General features: G+C 41.5%; 1 protein-coding gene across 15 annotated transcripts in view; it reads right to left on the bottom strand.

The window, feature by feature from the left end:
* Window positions 1–25,562, bottom strand: part of foxp1b (forkhead box P1b) — a 152,104-nt gene that overhangs the window by 82,782 nt on the left and 43,760 nt on the right. For 13 of the 15 annotated variants that reach the window (XM_053432026.1, XM_053432069.1, XM_053432121.1 and 10 more), the window contains one exon: window positions 14,745–14,811. The gene's annotated coding sequence lies outside the window, so the exon portion shown is untranslated. Of the gene's footprint in view, window positions 1–14,546; window positions 14,720–14,744; window positions 14,812–14,987; window positions 15,255–25,562 lie in introns of those variants that run through there. The other 2 variants (XM_053432113.1, XM_053432129.1) reach the window with 2 other exon arrangements.

Below are 25,562 nucleotides of genomic sequence, written 5' to 3' on the forward strand. Positions count from 1 at the left end.
AAACAAGTGTTTGGAAAAACACTGGATAATAAAAAAAAAGGTCAGAGTTTCTGTTTGTTTACAGTTTGTTTTCCCTGCCTCAAATATGAGGAGTACAGTACAAACAAGAGTCTCATGTGTCTACCACCTGACCAGACAGGTTGAAGGTTAAGAACAGCCGGCGGCCAGAGCTCATCAGCCCTGCCTCTCCTTGCCTCTAACCCCCCTCCGTGGAAACATAATGCCTGTCCCCATGTCATGCTTGCCTAGAATTCAACAGCTCAAACAAGTCAGCAATTCGATTCAAGGTAGGGTCGGCCCGCACAGCTGTGCTTTGACCCTTCTCCATGTTCTGTTTTTCTTTAATGCTCATGACAGTAAAGCCTTAGCGGCCACCTGCTTCAACTCACCGAGTTCTCACACAGCCCTTGTTTACACAAGCACACAACAAAAGCAAAACATTTCTTGGGATGGAGATAAAGACTTACAAAAGGAGGAGACAATGGGGAGAGGTTCTCTTTAGAGCTGTTTAGGTTCGGCTTGGTTGCTAGACTAGACAACACATCAGCGTGTACCGGTGGTGCAACAACAGAATGCTTCTCAAGGTTTGTTAAGAGTTGTATGTTTTGCCATATTTTGGCTCCTGGTTCTGGGGAAAAGTCAAAAGACACAAGCTGTATGATAAATTATCCATTATCAGAGGCCTTATCGCTGATAACAAACTACTCTGAGACTCCTGGAAACATCCACTGGACAACAGGCTGATAAATGGGGTAAAATCCCAACAAACTTTCATAGCTGTAGTCCCATGCCCGTGTGTACAGGGTTGGGTACCAAAATCAGGCAGCTAGCGAACCGGATCACGATGCAGATTTCGGTGACTCATTCCTGTGCCTGAACTATGTACTGAACGAGTCGCCTTGTAAACAACATAAACATCACCACAAATCCCTCGTTAACATTATAATTAACTCTGGTGATAACACCCTCTCAACATGGCTCTGGGAGCACGTAACTTTAACCCACAGTTAGCCAGTAGCTAGCTCAATCTCGAGTCGACACAACAACAAAATGCTTAAAGCTAAAGGATAGAAAATGTGGCTGTATTTCCAGTAAAAGGATTCTGACACCAGGGTGTAGAGCACATTCAAAAGTTTTAAAAGAATCGATTGCCCAACCTTACTCATATATGGGCAAGATTTGCATCATCTGCAAAAAGTGAGACTTTTACAAAACCAGAAGCACATCAATCTGCACTCTCAATTCAATTCCCCGTCCACTCTCCGTTGAGATGAACTAACGGCAGGGATGACATTTTGCCAAAAGAGACTTCACAGTCAGACCAAACAACCATGTAATCTTGTCAACCACTTCAACCAAGTCGCAGATAAGCAGAGCATATCTCCAGACTACTGTGACAATAAAGTAGGGACACACACACCCTAACCCCCTGCTGGCAATACCTCCACCGCAATTTTTTTTTTAAGTCCCACATCCCTGCACCACATGAAACACAGAAGCCTGTTCTAAAGTTCTTCCAAGACCTTGTATGGGCTAGAGGCAGACCACTCACCCTGGCAAACAAAGCAGCTGTTTGTTTAATAAGTGATTGCTGCCATGGCTACAGTAAACAAGAGGAGCGGGGGTTTGTGTTTATGAACAAACACATCTCCTTGCAGGAGCCATTTAATATTAACCAGGTGGAAGGATCGGGAGATTTCCTAGGTGACACTAGCGGCAGGCAGAGTGTAAACAGGTTCTGAGAGGAGAGGGGGGCCAGGTGTTAGGGATTCAAGGTCGATGCAAATACAGCTTTCGGCTAAAAAGCTAAGCAGACGTCAAGATAAACAAAAAGTCATTCTTCTGACATTTGAAGGCGCGTTAAGCTGGTGTGTTCCAGCTGCTCGCAAGCCACCGTGAATGAGAAGGACATGGGTGAGAGTGCGGACTGGGCGGCCGGCCAGCGAGGTTGTCTCCAATGGAAACACATTATTGTCAAGCAAAGCGACCCAAGTGTTTCATCCAGTTCCAACAAACAGTGTCTCTTAACAGCAGCGCAGTGTGGAACTTGTAAAAACATGTTAAACATTTACCTTTTTCAATTATTCAGTAACAGGGTTTGTGGAAATAACAAAGGATGTGTGAGGGCGCCCGCAACGTGAGGGAATGGAGCGAGAAAACAACCAAAACAAAAAAAGAACTAGCTGGAAATGAATGAACAGAGATGTTATCTATCATCAACAACAGAGAAAAGTGGATGGGTGTCATGGCTTGATTCACGTGTTTCTCCATTTGCTGGATCAGACATTTCATTTGTTGAAATAAAAGCAGTGATTCCACAAGACAATGTAGGTATTGGAGTGTGGGGACTTTCAAGCAGCATGTCCCCTTGACCATGACTTTTTCTTGCACTCAACAACATCCCATCTGCTGAGCTGGATGGCAAAAACTTTGGATTCTATCTCCACTTCCAGATCAGATCTAATTTAGGTGGGTTCAAAACATATGTTTATACCACATTGTGACAAATATGATAGGATTCTCAAGTGTGACATTTAGATTCAAAACTATTACAACACCAGAGCAGAAGAAAAGGGGCTCTATATATGAATATCAACCTTTTATCATGCTACGAGCTCAAATAAATGATCAATAAGACCAACACTAGAAGGCAGACTCCAATGGAGAAGCTGAGTGGAGTCATAATTTCAGGAAATATATAAACCAGTTTGTCTCCTGTGCACTGAGCCAATCCCGAGGAACACCTCAGCATGAAGGCCTGCTGTGCACAGACAATGACGGAATGTGCCAAAGTAAGGCAGGCCACGGTATTTTTAGTACAACTAGGGCCGATGGAGACTAAGTAAATAGAGAAGTCTAATGAGTTTAAATCTGGTTGTACATGGATGGAATAGTAATTCTGGGATGTGAAGCCTCTTTTAGGAGTGGTTCGCCACACATTTTCTCAGCGACTCTCCTTCATTCGACTTTGATAATCTTGCTCACATGTGGCTCATGCCCATTAACACCACACCACGAGGACAGACACCAGGAGACCGGGGGCCTCGTTTTCTGACCACAGGCTCGGCACGCAGGAGTGGTGCAGGCGTCTCTTCCCTCAAGCTCATCTTGCCAATTAGACCTGTCAAACAGACGTACCCGTAGAACAACACAACTTCAATCTATCAGGATCCTATGGGAGCTGCAGAGGCGCTTATTGTTTTAACATTACTTAAAACGTGTCATATATTTTTAATCATTTTCACTCGAATTCATGTAAGGGCCGCTCCCCTGGGTTTGGGAATGCAAAGGAAATGTGTCAGATGCATTTTCCTGGGAAAATCAAGGTTAGTCTTAATGAACCCGTCTAATTAATATCGCATGCCTACGCAAAGAGAGGACAATATTATTAGAGCTGCTGTCTTTTGCAGAAGGAGGGGGCTGCTTTAACCCTCCAGAGTGCACACTTGTTTTTCTGTGAGCTGACAACATTTAGCCTAATCATTTTTTGGGGGAAAGTTCGGCTAAATTATCAAGACAGACCTGCGGTAAACCACAGCTCCACCGTAGGCCGCTAATTACTGTTAAGCCAGTCGTCAAGTGTGGTAAATGCATTTATTATCATTCCTCTCTCAGTACCATGCAAGATAACTGGGACAAACTGTAGGCGCTAGCACAACCCCTGCTACTTAAATGATTCTCAACACCATTTCATGTTTCTCTCCAGACAAAAAATGCACAGCGGGCGCCATTGGGAGTTTGGGGCCACTCAAACTGAGATTAATTTAGACTATTGATTTTGCGGACACAGTCATTAACCTTTTTACACACAAATAACGGCATGGTAATGTTATGGATATTCTATTTCAATAGTAGCTAATCTACAACTGTCTGCGCTCTGTGACTTTCTAAAGTCTCTTATCCTCTGGTCAAAAAAAACACTAACACCTGCAAACATCTGGCTTTGGCTCTGTATCAGTTTTGGCTCTGTAACAGTTTTAATCCCTGTCTATACTAACACATCTGAAAACGCATATCATGTGACCACTCACGTTCCCATTGGCATATGCAGGCCAGTTTACACAGGAAGCTTTTAGGTAGTTGCAGAATTGTCACAGATTGCCAAATAACAGCTTGTCGCATTTAAGCAGTTGTATGATTGCAAAACGCATTTTTTAATCTGCAAAGCTCTTATCCAAGACATCAGGGTCAGCATATTGCTATTTGATTACCCATGTTGTGCCCTACACTGGTAGCTGAGGCTAATGCCGAATGTTTTCTTGCAGAAGGGGATCATGTGATAGTAGCCTGACGAAGGCTAACTTGTAGTGTGTCTACGTCTTAGTTTCCAAACATCCCCGTTTCTGCCTGTCAAGACTAAACACAGCATGATTTTTCAAAATAAAATAGTGCCAGCAGCATTACCAAACTTCATTTGTGTTTCTCTAAACGTCTATAGTGGGGACGCTAGGTGAATCTGTAGCTCTGTTTCGTTTGTAGAGTAGAACGTGACACGGGGGGGAAAACGGGAAAACAGAAGGAGTCAATCGCCTTTTCTTAACGGGTTTTCCAGCATTTAAAAAACCTGCATATAGCCACTAATTTGGTGTAAAAGAGGCACACGAGTTTAGGCGTCTTTAACAAAACAGCAGTTGTTATGAGCAATCTGATTCACTGTCACTTCTATGGGATTGCCTTTGTTCCCACTGACCCCTCCTGCTGCCTCTAAAGGAGCCATTCTTCCTCGATATGATATCAGGGTCGTTGAAACCTAAGGAGCATGTTATTATTTTAAAAGCTTCCACAGCTTCCCAGGGAGAGGACAGAGAGGGTTAAAAAGGATGGGAGTTTGGGCGTTCCATTAAGCAGTTAAACTGAAGACAAAGGGCGAGGGGGCTAAATACCAAAAGACCTTACATGAATTTCTGCGTTTTAATGGAATCAGGTTTTAACAACTCTTTTTTGTTAAATACAGCCCATGTCAGGAGGATGCATCCCACTCATAAAGCAGCACAATGACAATGTACAGTGGCACTAATACAAGGACATAGTTCATCATGACATTTTCTGCAATTCCCAACTGATTAGGGTCATTATGTTGGAGGCCTGATTTATGTTGTCATTTCCTCTCACCGATCCTGCATCAATGAATCTTAATGAATTGGTAAATAAGGGTGAAGATTACACTGTGTGACACCGCAACATTTCTCACCCTCAACGGCCGAGATTTATGTAGCCAATTAGAGACTAACAGAGAAAATTGGCTGGCAGAAAAATAATATTCTTTATGGGACAAAATGGAGGAGCAATCTCAGTGAAGGGCAATTGTAGTGTCGCTGTTAAAGTCCATAAACCACCCTCCTTACCCACCTTTAAAATGCAAAGGGGAGTGGGACTCTGTAAGCAAGGGGACATTTGGATCATTGTGAGGCTTTGCCTTTGCCGAGCCGCCCTGCGGTGAGCCAGAAGTCCTTAGCATTCAGCGTGGCTCATCTCATATGTTTGATCAACATAAATACACCCCTGTGTGACAAACATGTTTACCTCCTCACTGCAAACATCACACAATCAGACGCCGTGAGGTGCTGCTTCTCTAATGAAGACACAGGAGCTTTTAAATCACCAGCCTCCATCAAAAATACACCTCTTTCATACAGACATCAAAAAGCATTTGTACAAAAAGAAAATAAGCCAAATTATCTGCTCTAAACTTAAAATAGGGCAATATTTTTCAATTAGTTTCTTTATGAGGTAGAGGAAAAATCTTAGTTAAAAAAAATCTGAATACCCTTCATCTATGTTTCAAAGGGGGAATATGATCACCTCTTTGAAGATATCTCTGATCAACACATAGCGGAGGACATATACAATATTATTAGCAGCTCTTTAACCCAGGTACATCATTATTACAGCTCTGATCGTTTTCTATTTCTTGGATGCAGATTAGGAATGTTAAGGATGATTATAGGAAGGGACGAAAACTGTTTTTGTGTATCACTACAAAGCACAGATAGCTCGCCCATACTTATTAATAACAAAGTTCTTAAAAGAGCACTCAGAGTTATAATGAAAGCCTTTATGTATTACATATTGTGACTAGATTTAGTGTGAGGCAGAGGCTCTCCACATCAAACAAACTGGCCTGCTATTAGGCACAGGGGCTGAGGGATGCTGTGTGAAAAGGAGTGGAAAATTAAAGCTGAAGCAACGCAGGAAAGGGCTTAATTTACTGGCATGTACAGTATGCAAATGAGATTACTCTCAGCTTAACTGCATCATTTATGTCCATAATAACAGCATCATCATTACAGGGCTCAAATTAAATTACACTGTAATTAGCATATCAAAGTGATTGGTTAAAGTTTAAAACAAATACCCAATTTTGTTAATGAACATCTGTAATCACCATGTAGACTCTCAGTGAAAACATCCAAAACAAATATGTGTTTTGGAGAAGGGGAGGAATATCCCTCCCAAACGGCACGTCTGTCTCTGTGTGTGTGTGTGTGTGTGTGTGTGTGTGTGTGTGTGTGTGTGTGTGTGTGTGTGTGTGTGTGTGTGTGTGTGTGTGTGTGTGTCTGTGTCTGTGCGTGTATTGTACTGATGTTGGTAGGATGGTGGGGGGTGTTTTACCTGGAGAGCTCCACACACTCAGGATATATTTCCCAAACTCCCGGAGATCAAAGATCCAATTTCCCACAGTTGCCACTTCGGGAGCTCATCAATAAAATACTAATCACTTCACGCCTGATTCTGAGAATGGAGCCCGCAGCCGAAGGCTTAGCGAGACTTCCATATCACAAAAAAACACTTCTGCTGTCTCCAACTGTCTTGACTGTTGTTGGACGTGCACACACTCTCGCACATATAGTTGCACGTATACTTTGCAGTCAGCTTTATCCAATAGCTGTCCAGATAAACACTGTGAGTTTTAACACCCGGTGCCATAGCTCCCATAGCATTTCCTCAGACCTGTGACAGAAATTACGCACACCTTATGTCAAGTGCATATGAATGGAAGCCAATCCTTATGAACTTGAGCTGTCATCGTCTTTATATTATTAATATAATTTTGAATCTTACCATGGATTTAGTTTTGTTCTTTTGCAAAGTGGCAATTATGCCTCCACCTACCCAGAGAATACCTTTGTTTTCCATTTTTCTATTATTATCAACATGCTTTCCCTCTGCAAAGAAAAAGAAAAGGCAGCAGCCAGTGGTGTACATTATCAGAAATGCACTTGTCAAAATGGCTACATCTTATTTTATTCATTAAGAAATCCATTAAAAGGCCTTATTTCTTGCAAGTATGTAAAATATGTGCCTTTCAAGGTAGAGCTAGGGCAAAGCCACTCCATCAGCTAATGACGGCACTCATTACACAGAGAAGCTGGCTAATGAAGGCGCGGTGGCCGGGCCGATCCCCTCGCCCAGCATAAAGCCCTATGAAATGCTAATATCTCACTTCTAATTAAAGGATACTAAGTCCAAATGCACCTTCACGGATAGTAGCCGGCTACATACATTTTATTTTTCAACACTAGACTACACCCAGAGATGTGCCTGAGCAACATTCCATTAATTCATATTTAATGCCCCCACTAGTCCTTTGTTTGCCTCGCTATCTGTCTCCCCTCTCTGCTTCATATTTTGCGTGGGCACATCATTATGCTTTCCAAGAGGACGCTTTTTTTATTTTTTTGTTGGTTGTGATACTTTGAGGTGCATTCAGAAATAAACATATGCACACCACAGGCTGTACGTCTGTTTAACATGTGAAAGGTTGGAGAAAAAAACTCAAAGAAAAAATGGAAAGTGTCCCAGTATCACCCCAGCTGCACCTGTATACATTGAGAGTGCTTATACATCTTTGGCTGTAAATATGTTTACAAGAAAACCTGCTGCCCTTCTCAGAAACTGACCTTGATGCCTGTAAACAACCCTCTCACAAAGTCATTAACATCAAAGAGGGTATAGTCTTTCCCTTCAGATGGAAAACAAAAGAAAAAGAAAAAAAAAGGTCAGTGCAGTTACATTATCAACAAAATATAAACGGATAGAGCAGAATTTATACTTACGACTGAGAGAATAACGAGCAGTGTGTTGTTCTTAGCTAAACGTACAAAACAGGATTGTATCATCATCAGTTGAAACCATTGATGAGGTTAATTATTTGAACCACTTTCTTAGAGCTCCTTCTATGCTTTCACAGGTATCCAATCACTGTGAGTCAGCGCATGTATTCAGTCAATGGCATTTGGCCAATCAGATGTAAACCCCTCCTGTAAAATAAAATGTAGGAGAAAACCTTTTCCAGGAATTCAGGAAAAGAGGCTTTTTTTTACTATAAATATTTGCTATATTCAAAAACATAGGCACTATGACTCTACAGCTTTAATTAAGTTATGTCAACACTGTCTCACTTGTTCTGTATCATTTTACGGAATAAATCACACAAAAATGCATCAACAGCTCTATATGTGTAACCTATATGGAACATCAAACTACGCTGATTATAAAAAGATATAATTTCTTTTACTTGCATATACTCTTGAAATAGTTTACAATATGCAGTGAAATGCGTGAATGTAAAAGGTCAGTGTTAAGAGCATATCACATGACGTCTGTTGATCCCAGCCCAAGTATTTTCCCAAGGATTCTCTGGCTCTGTTCTGTGTAAATCACAAAGTCTGACCTTCTACATTCCTCATGCTCCCTCCTCCCATTCATACACAGGCACAGATAATACTTGGCAAATATCATAAACGTGAGGATTTTAGGATTGAGGTGAGGCTGCCATCATCCTCCACCAACTGGGAAAAAGAAAGCCCATGCATCTGAAAGAACCTTATTTCCACCTGCTGCCAGACTAACCTGCAGTGAGGTTGCCTGACCCTAATGACTAATAGCCTTTATACTGAAAATCTCTGGAGAGGGCATTATTTGGCGATACGAGTAAAATCCAGTTTGAAGGGTTAGATGATATTTTATCTGTATTTTTGGTTTTAAAAGGCACATCTGGTTGTTTTAAACAAACTATTACTGCTGCTGCAAAAGCACATATTAAAACTTTTATGGACTTTTCAGGTTAAAACATTGCTTTATTTAATCTGCATTATGAAATTATTAGAGCAAATATTTCAGAACCATAAAAATAAAAGGAGACGCAGCTTCTAAAATGCTACATTTCCACTGCAGTATCCCTGGGTTTTCTGGTGGGATGACTTCATGAGAGTATCCAAGAGCGGTTTCTAAGAATTTCCAAGATGTCTCCATTTCAAACGCAGCGTCGGCTTCAGGCCAGGGCGTGACCTGCAGCTGAACTGGCCTCGGCTCGGCCGCAGGGAGGAGGACAACAGCCACTCTAAACAGACCACCCCGCCCCCTGATAAATAACTCAACACGACAAACAGAGGCCCATCAGTCAACCTATACACTGCTAACACAAGGACGAGGACAGAGATCGATGGAGAGATACAGACAAATAAAGAAAGGCAGAAGGAAGACAAGAAGAGAGGAGAAGGCAGGCGAGGGAGGGAGGCGGGGGTACATTGTGAGGGCATCTAACAGAGCAGGGTAGATAAATATCACACAGGATCCGGAGCCAAGCAGCGTGGAAGGCCAAGAGCTGTAAGACTGTGAAAGCCAGCCTATTTTGCAGAGCTGTGACATTTGTTTCTTATTGTCTAAGTGGCAGCTGAAAGCATCTCCCTGCGAGGGCCCCTCGGCTCTGTACCGGCCCGCTTTGACAGGGAGGTAACCATATTAGGACGTGTATGGTAAAGTAAACAATAACATAGTTGCAATGAGATGGACATTTTTCAGCTAATGGTGTTTGTCATTCCTGTTTTCAGTGCACTGAGCAGCCCGATGTTTTTACTAGCCATCCATAGAGACTTTGTTTATGAAAACAACGCAGCAGCCAAGGCTAAAACCAGGGCAAAAAAAACTGAAAATAAATATCGGTTTGAAAAATGCCCCCACCTTCATTTGATCTCGAAAATAACCATATTTCAGTAAAAAATACCCTTTCAGGTTCTCTGGCCCTTCAAGGCCATGTCTGCATATGGCAGCTGCATTTAAAATCCTTTATTTTCCTCTCCTGTTGAACCTTCCCTCCATACTCATCCACCAACTTGAACAGCTACTGGACTTGTGCTGGGAGTTGGTCAAATGAGTCATCATCAATTCAGTTGTCGTAAAAAAGATGGATACCGATATATTGACCAATATATATATATATATATATATGACAAAGAACTGTAATTATAGTAAATCATGTAAGGTTTGCTATTTTACAGTGTAACCATCACATTTACATTAACAATGAATTAAAAGGAAACAAATACTACTCAAGAGCTTCAATTGAGAAAATAAACATAAATACATATCTTTTGTTTATTCTGTCGACTAAAAGGAAAATTTAAATGATGGCACCATTGGGCTCATATTGGTCAATTGAGGGCTAACCTATGAGTCGGTCTCACTCGAGTCTATATATGACATCACCTGACTCCTTGCTCCCATCATAATAACTAAGGCCACTAGAAGTCACCTAGCAAGAAACATGGTTTCTAATAAGCTGCTTGCGAAGATAATATGTAACAGGAGGAGTCTCTGTTTAATTCTTAATTCTTTCAGCTGCATGATGAGCTGTTTGAAATAAACGCAGCCTTTATTCTGTTTAATGTTTTTACTGATCACTTATCCTTTTCTTTCTATTTTCCTTAGCTCTGGTGACCAAATGATATTTTCTCAGGTGAAGAAATGATATAAGCACATGTTTTTTGCATGTGCACATGTGCAAAACAAAGACTCAGATATTTTCCATCCCTCATGAACAACTCTGACTGACTCACTGGTCAACATTCAAAGAAAGAGCTTTACCTCAGTATGAGGCTGAAAAAGGAAAGTCTGGCCCAGCCATGCATTTCTATAGACATACACTGTAAAGCACATACAGACAACTATAGCAGGAAGCAGAAGTAGACATGCAAGTTGTCAACTTCAGTCCTATCTGTGTGTTGACTTTCTTTGTTTGGTTCTTTCCAGCTCTCTCTCACTCCCTCACTCTTCGTCTCTCTTCCTCTGTCAGCCTCATTCCTAATCTCACAGCAAAAAATGCAAGCTGTTTATTTGCACAGGGCTGAAGCCATTCCATTAAGTAGCCCCACCAGGTGCTTTATCCCTAAAAGGGATTTGTTTTCAAAAATAAACGCAGAAAGCAAAGGACTGCCAAAGTGTTATTTACCATGACATGAAATGATTGCAACAAAGTCAAAACTATCCAAATAAGAATCACTGCGGCATTTAGGGAACTTTTTTAAATTTCCTTACATAGTCATAGAGTCTAGTGATCAAACAGGAAACCATAAACAAGAGTACTTTAAAATGCGCCATAATATTTAAGCATACACTTTTTGTTATTTGTCTTTTTTGGGGTAGGCAGTATGTCCATAAGTTAACTCCAGGGTAATATTCCACTAGTTACAGTGCAGTATATTGTTTAGCAGTGTATCAGATGCTGGCCAAGGTTACCACAAAAAAATAACCTTCTGTATAGTCATTTTGCTGTGAAGAAAACAAATCAATCCAGGTTATTGGTTCTATTTCATCATTTCTGGGGCAAAGACACAAGGACGAAGCTGAAAAATAGACCCCTGAAATTTTTTTCCTTCTCACTTCTGGGTTTTCTTTTCATCTTGCTCTAAGACAATTCATCTGCCAATGGAATTTGCTTACTTTGGTCATCTCAGTCAATCTCACGCACAGACTGTGTCACGTTAGCCGTCTGCACCTGCAAGGCGAGGCTGACATTATCCAAGTCCCTCACTCTCCCGGTCCAGACCAGAGTTTAGACATCCGTCAATATGTCCAGCCAAAAGAAGACATGTCTGTGTGACGCTGATAGAAAAATAGATTGAACCTTGCCAAACACATTTCCCCCTGAAAAGGGACATTTTAAGTAGCTTCAGGATAACACATCAGTGATAACGCTTTCACTCTACCTCGACAGATGATCAAAGTAGGGGGAGATGCAAGATTAAGAGTGTTGGTCCATTGTGTGACAACAAGCATGAGGCACACATTTAACAGTGCAGCCTGTTTAGAAGGACAACACAGAGGCATGCAATGTGTTGTAAAGCGTCCTCTGATAATATGTGGCCACAGGAGCCGAGCATCAGATACAGCGAGCTAACTGCGGCCAGGTGAGGGTGCTTAGAAGGCTTGGACACACCCTATGATCTCAATCAACACGAAAAGGCGTGAGCATGCTTCATGTCCCTGCCCACGCCTCCATTGTGACGTCTTCGTAGGTGTGATAATTATTCACCCTCACGCTGCCTGTCACTGTTTTTAACTACTGCAGTGGAGCTCAGCAAGGAGATTAGGGCATTTACAGTGTATGAGAAACACAGCAACAGAACTGCCAGTGACAGAAGTGTTTAACTTTCTTGCTAGAAATCTCCCCCATGTGGCACTTTTGCTACGGCGAGTTGTTTATTATGTTCTGAGCTAGGCATAAGCGATTAAAGGAGCTCTTAAGAATCAAAGTGTTATATATGCATGGAAACACAGCCGGCTGTAAATGCCACAGAATTAGAAGCTTACCAAGCCTAATACTAATACATGGCAATTTTCAGCGTGATGCTGATAGAAAGAAATTACTTTTTTTTTTTAAGTAAGCAATAAATGCAGTCAAGGGAACTATTACAGATTCCCTATTTTCATCCCAGTGTAAATCTGAGCTCTACCTTTCTGTGGGTCCAACTCATGAATCCACTTGTTTATTCTTAACACTTCCATAAAAAGTGGATTAAACAAAGCAACATAAAAAGCTAAAGCTGAGGCAATATAAAACGAAGCATTTACAACTACAGGAAAGTTTGCATGCTGAGTTCTCTCCCTGACACAAATTCACAAGATTCCATTTTGGGTATCTGGGGATTCTTACATTGGCACTTTCTTGATAAATACGATGCCACCAGGTCTGAAAAAAAGGGACAAGACAAGTCATACCTGGAGAAAACTATCAGCAAAAACCAGAGGCCGCCCTGCCGCTTAGTTACGCTCTTACATGAAAGTCTCAGAGATAAAATAAAAATTGTTATTTGTCTATATTGATAATAATCCCCAAATATCTAAAATTACTATTCTTTTAATTTTTAAGGCAAACACTTTCAAATCTGAGGTAGAACTTTAAAACACTACATAAGCATTATATGTATTTAACTTTTATTATATTGCTATTGATGAAAATTGTATTGAATATTGTTATTACCCAGTCCTTCCCCTATGATATTAAGTATGATATGTGAATCAAAATTCTTGTTTTCCATCAGTGTACAATTCAGGATAAATACTTTAAAAACAACAGTTGATGCACATGTGAAACATTTGCACAATACATGTTACACACCCTCTTGACTCTACTGCACTTTAAAGGAGCTTTAAACACCAAGACCCACTAATCCTGTAAACTGCCACAGGGATTTCTGCATTAGGGATGCAATCAGAATCACATTGGAAACTTGTGTCAATAATTAGGCTGATTTCTGCACATTCAAATTAATTACACAAGCATTTGAAAGATGTCAGGGCTGATCTAACATCTGGAGCAGGCAGCTGAGGTAATGAAGACATTTAAGTCAGCTTCTTCTGTATGGGGAACAATGACTTTTATGTAACATTGCTACTTTTACATTATATTTATGTAGTTTACTTAATTTACTTACAAATGCATAAAGAGACATCCCTGCATGTGCAGAGTATGTTCTTCTATGTTTTAATAATCATTCATCATAATTACGATGATTCTTGATATCCTTCGATGGGACCGTTTTTGCCAGATCGTCCTAGCCTCCGAAGTTACGTCTCACATAGTTTCTTGCTTAGAACAGTTTATATTTTTCTTCAAACAGAAAAGGCAGTGCATGCAGCCTTTACTTGTCACATTTACATGCACATGTCAGACCTATGGATCTACAAGTCACAACACGTTAGGGAGGGAGAGAGAGAGAGAGAGAGAGAGAGAGAGAGAGAGAGAGAGAGAGAGAGAGAGAGAAAGTAGACGAAATGTTAATTATCTTAAAAAGGGAAGGGAAAGAGAGAAAGAGAATACGGAGAGGTTGAAGCTATAACAGACAGAAAAGAGTCACTCCTCCTCTTAAGCCCTGAGCTCCTGAAGTTATAACCCCCCACCCCCTCTAAACACACACACACACACACACACACACCACTACAGTATAGTCCTACTCCACCTCACCAGGATCGCTCCAGCCAAAGGTTCACATCCGAGCCTTCGCAGTTAGGGAGACGGGTGTGAGAAGCAGACACTAGATACCAACCAGACTGAAGGACGTGCCAACGACAACAAGACTGAGCGCAACAACCCCCCCCATGCATGTTTGGTAAACATGGCATTACCATATTTCAGCCTTTCCTGACAAATGTAAAAAAGTACGAAAGAGACAGACACCTCCACATATCTCTTACTATTTCATAAAAACTAACTGACAACCACTAATTACACAAACAAACTCCTTCTAAAACCTTTAATTACTCACCATGCTACAGTCTCAGATCCGCAGCTTCTCACACCACTGACAGGGTGCACCTGTCATGCATACACACAATACAGTACACAAACAAGACATCCTCACTGCATTCAGTTAATTATTGAGCCAATTCAATGCAGCATTCAAACACACACACACGCACACACACAGACACAGAGAGACTCTGGTGAATGATTGAGTGTTTACCTTCTACAAGGACTTGCTTATTTAAAGCAATCTTCAGTTCCAGCAGAGGTGAAACAGCCCCCTCGCCCTACGGACACAAGATGGAGAATATTTATGGTTATTAAATAATTACCAACACAGACCATAGAGTTCTTGTCATCAGCACCCACAAACCAATTTACAAAAATCAAGCAACAAAATGCTTCCAATAACAAGTAGAGCACCAGTTGCTATTGATTAGAATTTGTACAAACAGCCTCATACGTGTTCTGAGAAATCATCAGGGAGAAATCAATCCTCTACGTTCCTGTGCTGTTTGTGCACGTGAAGCTGAACCGGTCACTGTATTTTCCCTTGCCGCTACGGTCATGCATCCACCATTTTCAGCTCAGAGTGGGGCAGAAGGCACCTTTCGTTTATCCTCCTGTAGCATACTATTGTCACTGTGGCACACATCGTTGCATTTCCATCCGTCTGTTAAGTACAACTACACCCACTCAAGATAACAAGTGAACAATGGCGCTGTCTGATGTGAGTGAGTGGTTTATTTGCAAGACAAAACCTTTTTCATATTGCTGACAGCAGATGCCCTACTTGGCCCCCCTGGTGGTGAATATACTGTACCTGTACCTGCACTGCCCTGACTTAACTCCCCTGGGCAGCAGCCCTGATCTGCATGCACACAGCTTTCCTAACTGAGCACTCAACCCAGACAAGGGAAGATGAAAAAAGGTAGAGAAAAGGAAACAAAATCTTATTTTTATGGTAAACTGAATAGTGACTGGGGGCAATATCTCAGGTGCATTTGAATAAAAGCATTAAAGCATATCCAAATATGAAGGGGAGGAGAAATAAAAGGCTCCAACTCCCTCTCCCGCAGTTCTTTTTTGCCGTTTACATTTGGCAGTCAAAACTGTGGCCAGGCATTTGTGCGAGTGTTTATCTAAAGCAGACTGTGCACAGATAAAACACACTGGTCCAACTTGCCCAGTTTCAGCATTAATTATGTGTTAAATGCCCTCGTTGAAAACGAGAGTCAACACGCAGCTTGCTCTGAACTCAACTGAGGGTTGAAAAATCATCAAAATGGAACATTCCCAAACAACCATCCTATTATTGTGATTCATTACACTTCAATTAACATATCATCAATGGAATCGTAAATCAATGGCGAAGGGTGACAAATGACAGATATTTTCAGTTTCAAACTACTAAACATCATTAATTCCCATCACCTGAAAGAGCCCCGGGAGCCAAATGAGTTTACCCAATGCATAACATCCATTTAGATAAATGTTCCATCATTTTAATGACGGAAAATTTGTATCGGAGAGAAAAGGCAACAACGGGATCCTGATAACAGCTGTACGCCTTTTCTCCTCGTGATATAATGCCCACCTTGTAATACCTAAACAGATAATTGTCTCCATTTCAAACAGCACAAGGCTGTAATATTGCCATTTAGAACAGTGGGGGTGCCGAGAACGTAGGATGAGGATAAACAAGCGCACGCTGTTTCAACCGGTTGGGAAAACTGAGCTCATCACACACTCCCACATTGAGATTTTAGGGAACAGAACAACTCCTGGTTGAGATAATTATCCACCTAGGTGGGTTATGTGTGTGCTCAGTCAGAGGCCTGAGCTAAGAATATGAATCAAATGCAACAATTTCCAAAGACAAAAGGAAACAGCGGAGCATTTTGCAAGGTTTCCTTGTGACGGCAGGATTATGTTGGTGTATTGTCCTATTTTACACAACTAATGTAGTGTCTATTCTAAACTTCCCAGGTCTGTGTAAATGCTCTGGAGCTACCTCAGAATTATTCCTTGTCACTAGTGAGTCCTCCTCAAACAGTTCAATAAACTATACAATATACTATGTGTGTGTTGGATGTTGTGGGCAGAGAGAAGTTAGAGACTTTGTGTTCATCCTACCTGGTTCTGTATTTTCTTTACTAAAGTTATTTACTTAACCGCTTTTTATTATTTGCATTTGATAAAACACGGCTCACAAGATATGTGGTCCACATACAAACAGACAGATATCTGTGGAATTAGTGGATAGCTGTTAAACAAAACAACTTTCGACAAAAAAATATCTCAGTAGCAGGACTCGTGCAGTAGATAACATAACGGTTAGTCAGAGCCGCATAAATGTTTCCATTCTCTATGCAAATACCGCAGGGTTCAGTGTAGTAGTGGTGGCAGTGGTGTGTGTGTGTGTGTGTGTGTGTGTGTGTGAGTGTGTGGTGGGGGGGCATGCAAACATCCTATTTTCAGTGGAAATGGACAATCAGGATGGTTTTTGCTATGATAATGAACTGCTATGGTTACATATGAGCACGAACAAAGACTCATTTTATTCCGTCCACAAACCTGTGAAGTGGACTTCCCTATTTGTGAGGGGGTCACGGCTTCACAATATGCTCTCTAGTCCCAGGTATGTTATCGGTGCCTTTGGCTTTGTTGTAAGATAGCATGTTCAAAATATGAATTAATACCCCTCCACTGAAATGCACCCAATCCCAACAAAAGGCCTGTATTCAGCGTGGACAGCTCTTCAGCTCCTCTAATGGACGGCTCTCCTCTCTCCTCACACAGCGCAGACAAAAAGACGAGTGCCCATGAATATTTACCACTAAGTAAAGTTATTCCATTAATTACTCAAAGCACGCTTAATACTGTATCTGTGGCTACTTCTGCTGCAGCCTGTTAATGAACCTTCACACATCATTACCATATTAATTAATGCTCAACTTAATGGTTGTCAATAAGAGGCTGCAAGAGTTGTCTCTCGGTTCTTTACAGCCCATCCGGGATGTTTCGATCACTTAGTATCAGCATCTGAATAAATCTACCGTATCTATTTATCAGTGTGTTTGAATAAAACAAAAAAGAAAAAGTTGTGATGCAGGCTCAACCCTCCTTGAGAATGATGGATCTGTATTAAGACCAATGTGTAAATAAGAAGAGGATAGCGGTCAACCAATTAATTGTTTCGACCGATTAATCAGCACAGATAAGCAATTTTATTAACAGAATCAGAGGGATTCGTCTGATGGAAAATGGAATTTATTTATATAGAGCTTTGAGTATAAGTCATATCGCCCCATTCACACACACATCTTAATTTAACGCTTCTATGTGCATCTTTATCTGCCATACACACCATTTTACACACTGCCGTCCTAATCACCAGGGGCAATTTGAGGTTCAGTATCTGGTTAAAAAACACTTCAGCGTGTAAACTGGAGAAACTGGGAATCAATGTTAATGTCTGATTGGTGGACGACCTGCTCTATACCTCATGGACCACAGTCGCCCTACTGCCGCCAAATGTAGCACTGGCTCCAACAGTCACTTTGTGATGTGCACATTGCTTGGCTCCATTCATACAATCAAGCCAATATCATTGTGGACATGAGATCACTGGTAGTAGTTTTTTATAGTATAGAATCATTACTGCATTAGACTGAAGACGGCTGCTATTCCACCAAGAGCACGCTGTCTGTTTTGTTAGCAATAGTCGAAGAATTTTGCGAATCATAAAAGCCAGCCTTGCACGACTATGACCTGGTCAGACCCAATGTTAACATCTATCCTGAATGATCCGATCACAATTGCTCAGCACCAAGGACAAATTACACATTATTTTCCCTGTGTGAATGCAAATACATCCCCGGCCACGTCCTGGACCGTTTGCTTAACTGCGTCCTGGACCACGACCAGGACCATGACCTGGACCATGTCCTTAACTGTAACCTGGACCACGACTTGGACCGTGTTCTTAACAGCGTCCTGGACCACAATGTGGAACCTGTCCTTATCTACGTCCTGGACCACGACCTGGACCGTTTCCTGGACCACTACCTGGACCGTGTCCTGGACCATGCCCTGGACCATGTCCTGGACCATGTCCTGGACCTAGTCGTGGACCGCCTACTCAGCTGACGTCCTCTATACTTCTACAGCTTGAACATATTCGTACCCTTCTTTGTTCATAGCTGCTCACATTTGTTAATTCAGTCACTTCTGACTCTGCTTCCTCTCTTTCTCTCTTGCTAGCGCCAACAAAAAGACACAAAAAAACATAATCGGTCACATCTGTTAAGACAGACGGGGTAAAATACTCTTGATAAATTGCATATCGAGACGAAAATTGAGTTCTGATCGCAAGGGATCACAAGAGACACATTCAGGACTCATTGCAATGCCAGGTCAGAACACGCGGGTGGTCATGTCTGATCAATAGAGAGCTACTTGTAAACTACGTATCAATATCAGAAAACACCTCGAGTAACATGTTTATGCCTGACGTGGTTTCAAGTCTTTTTTTCATTGGCTATCAGCTGGAAGCGTCACTTTCTCGCCCTTTAAAAGTCCACTATCAGTCGAACACTGGGAGAGGGTGGAGGAGAGTTTTAGTTGCCACTCAGTGATATACAGGGTCACTGGTGTTTGTTTTTAGGGTGTGTTCAGGATATTTTCCAAGTCACTGTCTGTGCTGTGAAACACAGGAAAATCTAAAGCATGACTCACTTTTCAACAAACGCAGCTGCTTACTGTATGATCTGATCTGTTAAAAGGGCTGACTGCACACTATTCTCTCCCTCGTTTCTTTTGGAATTATATTAAGAAGGACTGATTAAATGAAAAACATGGCTAAGTCTCGTAAAAGAAAATGTCTGCATTTGAAAAAGTGAAAAAACAAGCATTGTTTTTTTGTGTGTGTGTGTTTTTGATGTGATTGGCAGGATCCTGGCATTGTAACACCCACACAGTCTACACTAAACAACAGCACTTTCTGACACGCAAACAGATTCAAAATCCACCAATTAAACCCAACTTCAATCCAGCCGGCTTTTATTCTGGGCACTTTTTTTCACATTCTATTTTTTTTTTTCTAAGCTTAAAAGGCAACAGTGCAGTCTGGTGAATGTCAGGCCTGTCTGATCCCCCATATTCTTTGGACCAGCCCTCACATTTTGCTGAGCTAAGAACAAAGTACACAGAGTGCACATAGAGAGCGTTGCTGTCTTAATAGCAAGGAAGTGGAATTTCACTCCTAAACTGAACCACTTCTATTTAAATGAGCGCATTGTGGACAAAGAGTTCTATCGAGTGGATACCACATACACACCGCTCTCTTTTCAATGATTCTAATCTATTGATCCGCGAGAAACTCCAGAAAGCTGCACTTTGTGAATAATTATTACTGAAAGAAGAACAATTCACAACCACACAGTTAAAATAAAAAAGTCATGAATTTAGATCAGCGCAGTCTATAAGTTAAACTCTGATCACACACGTACGGAACAGCACAGCACACAGTGGCCTAACACACAGTGAACATTATTCAATCCTATTTTTATAACCCACCCCTTTCAATTCTACCCAGCCATATCAGGTTTCCACTCTCGCCCAGGTCCTAGCTCCTCTCCGACCACAGATCCAGTGCGCTATTAATATCAATAAGCTGCAGATTCCATTTCCCCAGACAAAGACAAAGAGAGAACAAGAGGTGATGAGTGAGGGGAGGAACTAATACCTTCATGCATCACCATGGGGTTACCACTTGCTATCACCTCCAACCCTGCTGCACTGGCAAAAAGAAATAGCACAATTTTGCACACCGACATGCACTCACTGTCTTTCACACATTTCCCAATCATTTGTGAACTTTTCACTTAAAGGGGACATATTATGAAAATTCCACTTTTGAAGTGCTTCTACACGTTAATTTGGGTATCTGGCATGTCTACCGTCGCAAAAACTCTGGATGTGTTGTGGTTCCTCTATGTCAGAAACGATACGCTAGATGGCGTCGAATGGGATTACGACCGAAAAATACGTCATGTTCCAACCATGCCCATGTAGGGAGTCTCGCTACACAGATACTATTTCATTGAAAACTGGATATGTTTCAGTAACACTTCTCCCATTAACCCATTGCTCTCTACTCTCTGTCGACAGACTCAATCACTTACAGAACACATCCACCTGGACGTTCACCTACATCCACTGACGTCCCATAAAAGGTAGAAGGAGGAGGAGAAAAATGATTTCAGAAACTGAAACAGTCAAAGAGACTTTCATCGTGTTCATGAAACTGTATGTGTTGATGCAGATTCCCTCCAAGCTCTGAAAGTTTTTCAAATGCACTTCTGAGGGAGAGGGCCTAAGGATAGGGGCAGGTATGGAGTAGCTGAAGTAGTGTGTGCTCACATGTGTGTGTACGAGAGAGAGAGAGAGAGAGAGAGAGAGAGAGAGAGAGAGAGAGAGAGTGAGAAACTGCAGTGTTGAGAGGGACTAAAGGTATGTGGTCTAAACACAACAAAAGCTGGTGTGCCGGGCTTCTACATAAAATATGCAGGAAGAGGCCCCTTTGCATAAACACAAACACTCAGCAAATGAAGAACTGGCACAGAGCAGTTGCCTGCTGAGAGCCCTACCTGTCCTGGCCTCTTTTAATTAGACAAGAGCAGGCAGAACAAATGAACATCGGCACGGTCACACACGGCAGAACAAAAGGAAGGAGAAAAAAGAGAGAAAATACTTCCTCAGTCCTCAAAAATGTCCTTAATGATGAGAACTGAAGATTTCCAAACATGGTTTTCTTTCCTGGTTTGGTTGTCCTGTTTTACACCTTCATGGGAGGCTTCCACATTTAAAGAAACCTTGCTAGTTGCTGTGCTTATAGAACTTTGTAGATTACAAATCAAAATCAGAGAAATCTAATGATCTGATATAAATATAAAGAAAACTACATGAAACCGAAGCAGAGCATGAAGACTGTTTCATGAAACCATTTAATTACAACCTTAAACACTAATTAAATTCTAAAATATTAAATTTAATTAATTTAACACTGTAGATGTTTTGATGGGGGTTCCCATTAAATCATGTACAGCTCATCGTCCTTTTATTCATCTATACATATGCTTCTTTTCTACAAACGTCCTGATGGAAATAGTAAAAAATAAAAGCTGGTTTTTAATCAACAGGAAAACTGATTTATAATACAAACATCAACTGTCCATGTGTTTTCTCTCTCTTAAGTCCACACTTCCCTCCTTCCCTCTCAATCGCTTCATCTATCCATCTCTCCCTCGGTTTCTCTTTTTTCTTATTTAGAACAGGAATGCAGAAGCATGTGGTGTTAGGGGAAACTCCAGCAGAAAACTACCAAGCCGTCACAGCTGAAAAAAAAAAAGACTCAAGAAGAATGGGAGCTGAGACTCTCCAGAAAATCAGCAGCGCAGAGTCAGATGCTGAGTGACACATGCTGACGTGGCCAATAATTGTCATTTTCATTTGAAACCCTCTCATATGGATCAGTTTGTATATTGGAGAGGGGGGGTGGTAGGTGACAGTAGGTGAAGAGAGGGGGGAGAGGGAGGAATTGAGGGAGTAAGAGGGAGAGAGGGGGGAGCAAAAATAAGACCTCTGGAAAATAAACAGCGTGTTGGGTTTCAAAGGCGAAGGGGGACACAGACATTCCATTGTTGAAGCCAATTATCAGTGGAAACTAATAACAACAGATGGATCCAGAGTGGCCAACTTGTGCTGGAGCACCCTGGCGCTGGAGAACAGATGATGAAATGTGAGAGTGCTGTTGGAAGGCCTATTTTCTTTCTGAGGGGGGCACAGTAACACACACACACACACAACACACACACACACACACACACACACACACACACACACACACACACACACACACACACACACACACACACACACACACACACACACACACACACACACACACACACACACACACACACACACACACACACACACACACACACACACCAGATGTGAGCTTCCACAAGGATAGTTTAATATGTGCTCTCTGGCCAACACTTGTGCTGCGTTCCTTTAGCATACCAGACAATGGCCAACACCTCGTTGTGTTCAAAGGGGGCGTCTGAAGTCAGATGATACATATGGCTCCCGTGTTGCCATGTGATAAATTCAAACGTTCCTTTTTTTTGTTCCAACAGAGCGGGGTCATTTTGATGGCAAACATATGCTAGTATGCTGTAAGTACTTTAGTGCTATGACAACATCTCAAGGTGTAAAGGTAAGAATTAAGATACATGTGTTATTTTCTCTTTTTCTCTTTGCCCATTTGATTCAAATCAGCATAATTCCCAGAGAGACCTGATGTGATGTTTCTATCTGATGGTTTTTCCAGCGTGCCTATCCCGTTCACAGACATACAGCGCGGCAGAGACAGCCGTCTTTGACTCTGGCTTCATTCATAGATCCCTCATATCAGACACAGATTGACAGGCAGCTGAGGGGGCCGCATCCTTAAAACAAAACCAATCCTCCGTGTGCCTTGTCAAGGCCGGGAGATGACTGCAGATAGCAGTACAAAAGATCTGCCCTTCCCTTTCTCAACAAAAAGAGAAGTTTTTGTTTCATTAACTCCAGACTAAAGCGTAATTATCTCCCTACAGACCTTAATCACCAACAGACGGATAATAGAACAAAAAACAGTTTCTTCTTCAGTCATTAAAGGTTTTTTTTCATGTTGTTGTCCTTTTTTCTGTCTTCCGCACTTTAGATGAGTCCATCAAATAATGCAAAGGAATCACGGGGGCACGAGTAAAGTCTCATTTTGAAACTATGTCAGCTGCAGGGGATGAACGATTTTTAAATAAGTTGCTTTCAGACGTGAATTAAAGTCCGAACATTTTCATGAAATTTCCCAGAGGGGCTGTATATAAGAACGCAATCGTCTGAGTCAGTCTCTCCGGACATTTTCAGGACACTTTTTCTGTCAGCCTCCTAGTAAAATGCCTTGAGAATGTTTGAGTGAACCCATGTGAGAATACAGCAAGAAAATGTTGGGACAATTCACAGCAAGTGGGCGTGTGGATGACGTATCTAAATACAGGACGGTCAAGAAACTGGAAGAAGACAAAAACCTCAGATTGAACTAGAAAATACAGAGCAACCTTGAACTTTGACTTTTGACCACCAGCATCTAATCAGTTCAATGAGAATTCCCTCAAAGCCTTTCTGACATATTGTGTTCACAAGAATGGGACAGACAGAGGAATGGACAGTGGGACATCCTTTGCTTCTGGCCACTGGCTATCGCCGGGGCAGTGGCAAAAAAAGACGTGCAATAGACATGAAGACACAGACTTAGATGTCAATTTAGAAAGACAGCAACATTTTATGACCTGATGTGATGTTTCTATTATTTATTATTAAAATTTGAGAGGTTTTGACGGTAAGGGCCAACGCTGGCATGGATGTTATGTAAACAAAAACTTGATTTCTGCCAAGGAAGTTATACATCAAGTTCTGGCTCCTGCTGCTCTGCCCAGTTACCACCACTTACCTGAATGCTCCAGAAATGTTTCTGTTGTTGTGAACCAGACAATCTCCTGATGTGTTCTTCAAACTCTGCTAAAAGTCAAGACCCAATTCTCCAACCAATGGAAGCCGGAGTTGAGAGGGTGGAGGGTAACGCAACCAGCGCACACACATTCAATGGATGTGGTAAATAACTAAGATTGAACACGCTTTAAAATAATATCACGTTAAAAAAAAACACAATACAACGTTAGTTCTATATAATCTAAATGTCTAACATTGCTTGGAGGTGCTTGTGATACTACACCCCAAATGATAAACCCCTGGGGAATTGATTTCAGATTTTCTATGGGGGGAGGAAAAAAAGGACACTTTTGCCTGGATTTAATTAGCTTACAAGAAATAATTGCCATTAGCAAAACTCGTCAAATGGGGTTGAGGCATTTTGCAGTGGAAAAAAAAAGTCATATTTTTGGATGATAAGGAGACAAAGCGTTTTCAAACAGGAACTGGCGGGCCATCAGCCGTTTTAGCTTGCTGACACTGAGGTCGAGTTAATTAGACTATTGTCATTTTAATCAGGACAGCTCGGCGGCCATCACTTCCTGCAAGAGCCAGTGGACTTTAAACGGCTGAGGGGTTTTGTGTGTGTGTGTGTGTGTGTGTGTGTAATTGTGTGTGTGTGTGTATGTGTGTGTGTGTGTGTGTGTGTGTGTGTGTGTGTACTGTACATGTGTGTTGGGCCTGAGGTGTCACCCAGTTATGGATTATGGAGTATAGTCTGGTTCTCTCACATGCTTAGAACATTAATGAGCTGGAGACACACCAAGGAAACAAAGAAGCCTGGAGGATCACCAGGGGAAACTACTCGCCTCTGCTCTACTCATGTCTCTGTTCATTTGAAAATAATTTAAATATCAAATATTTGAAATAATTTGCCTCTCCCTGGCTATCAGATTTTGAATAGGGAGTCTTTCATGTCTTCGTTATTATGTTCTTCACTGGCATTAGCATTTAAAACATAATTAATGTAGCCATATTTTCTTGGTGCTTACCATTATGTTACAATTATGGTTTATTTTTTTTCGGATTTCCATATTTTATGAATACAATGGGAAGATCGTAATAACACACCAGAGAATGACAAATGATAAATCAAATCTTTGCTGAATATCATTAATCTGAAGAGTTTTTAATCAAATCTGACAAAGGGCTGGATTTAACCTGCTCCACACTCTCTAAATGAAATTCACTTTATGCCACCTCTACTGAAAAAAATTATGTAAAGATGGAAAAGCCACCACAGCCTCATTTGAGTTTGCCCAGAAGCCTTCAGAGAGAGACTTGGGACGAGGAGCTGAGTACTTCAGAGAGGTGTCAGTAGAGCTCTGCCAATCAGCAGGGGCGATCAAGAGAGCAGGCTTACTATTAACATCAAAACATCTTTCTAATGCTTCCCCTGGCCATAGTGCAGGTCGTTCGTGAACAAGGTGACACAGGT

Source organism: Pleuronectes platessa, chromosome 2 (assembly GCF_947347685.1).
Source record: "Pleuronectes platessa chromosome 2, fPlePla1.1, whole genome shotgun sequence".
In the NCBI taxonomy this organism is placed as follows: domain Eukaryota; kingdom Metazoa; phylum Chordata; class Actinopteri; order Pleuronectiformes; family Pleuronectidae; genus Pleuronectes; species Pleuronectes platessa.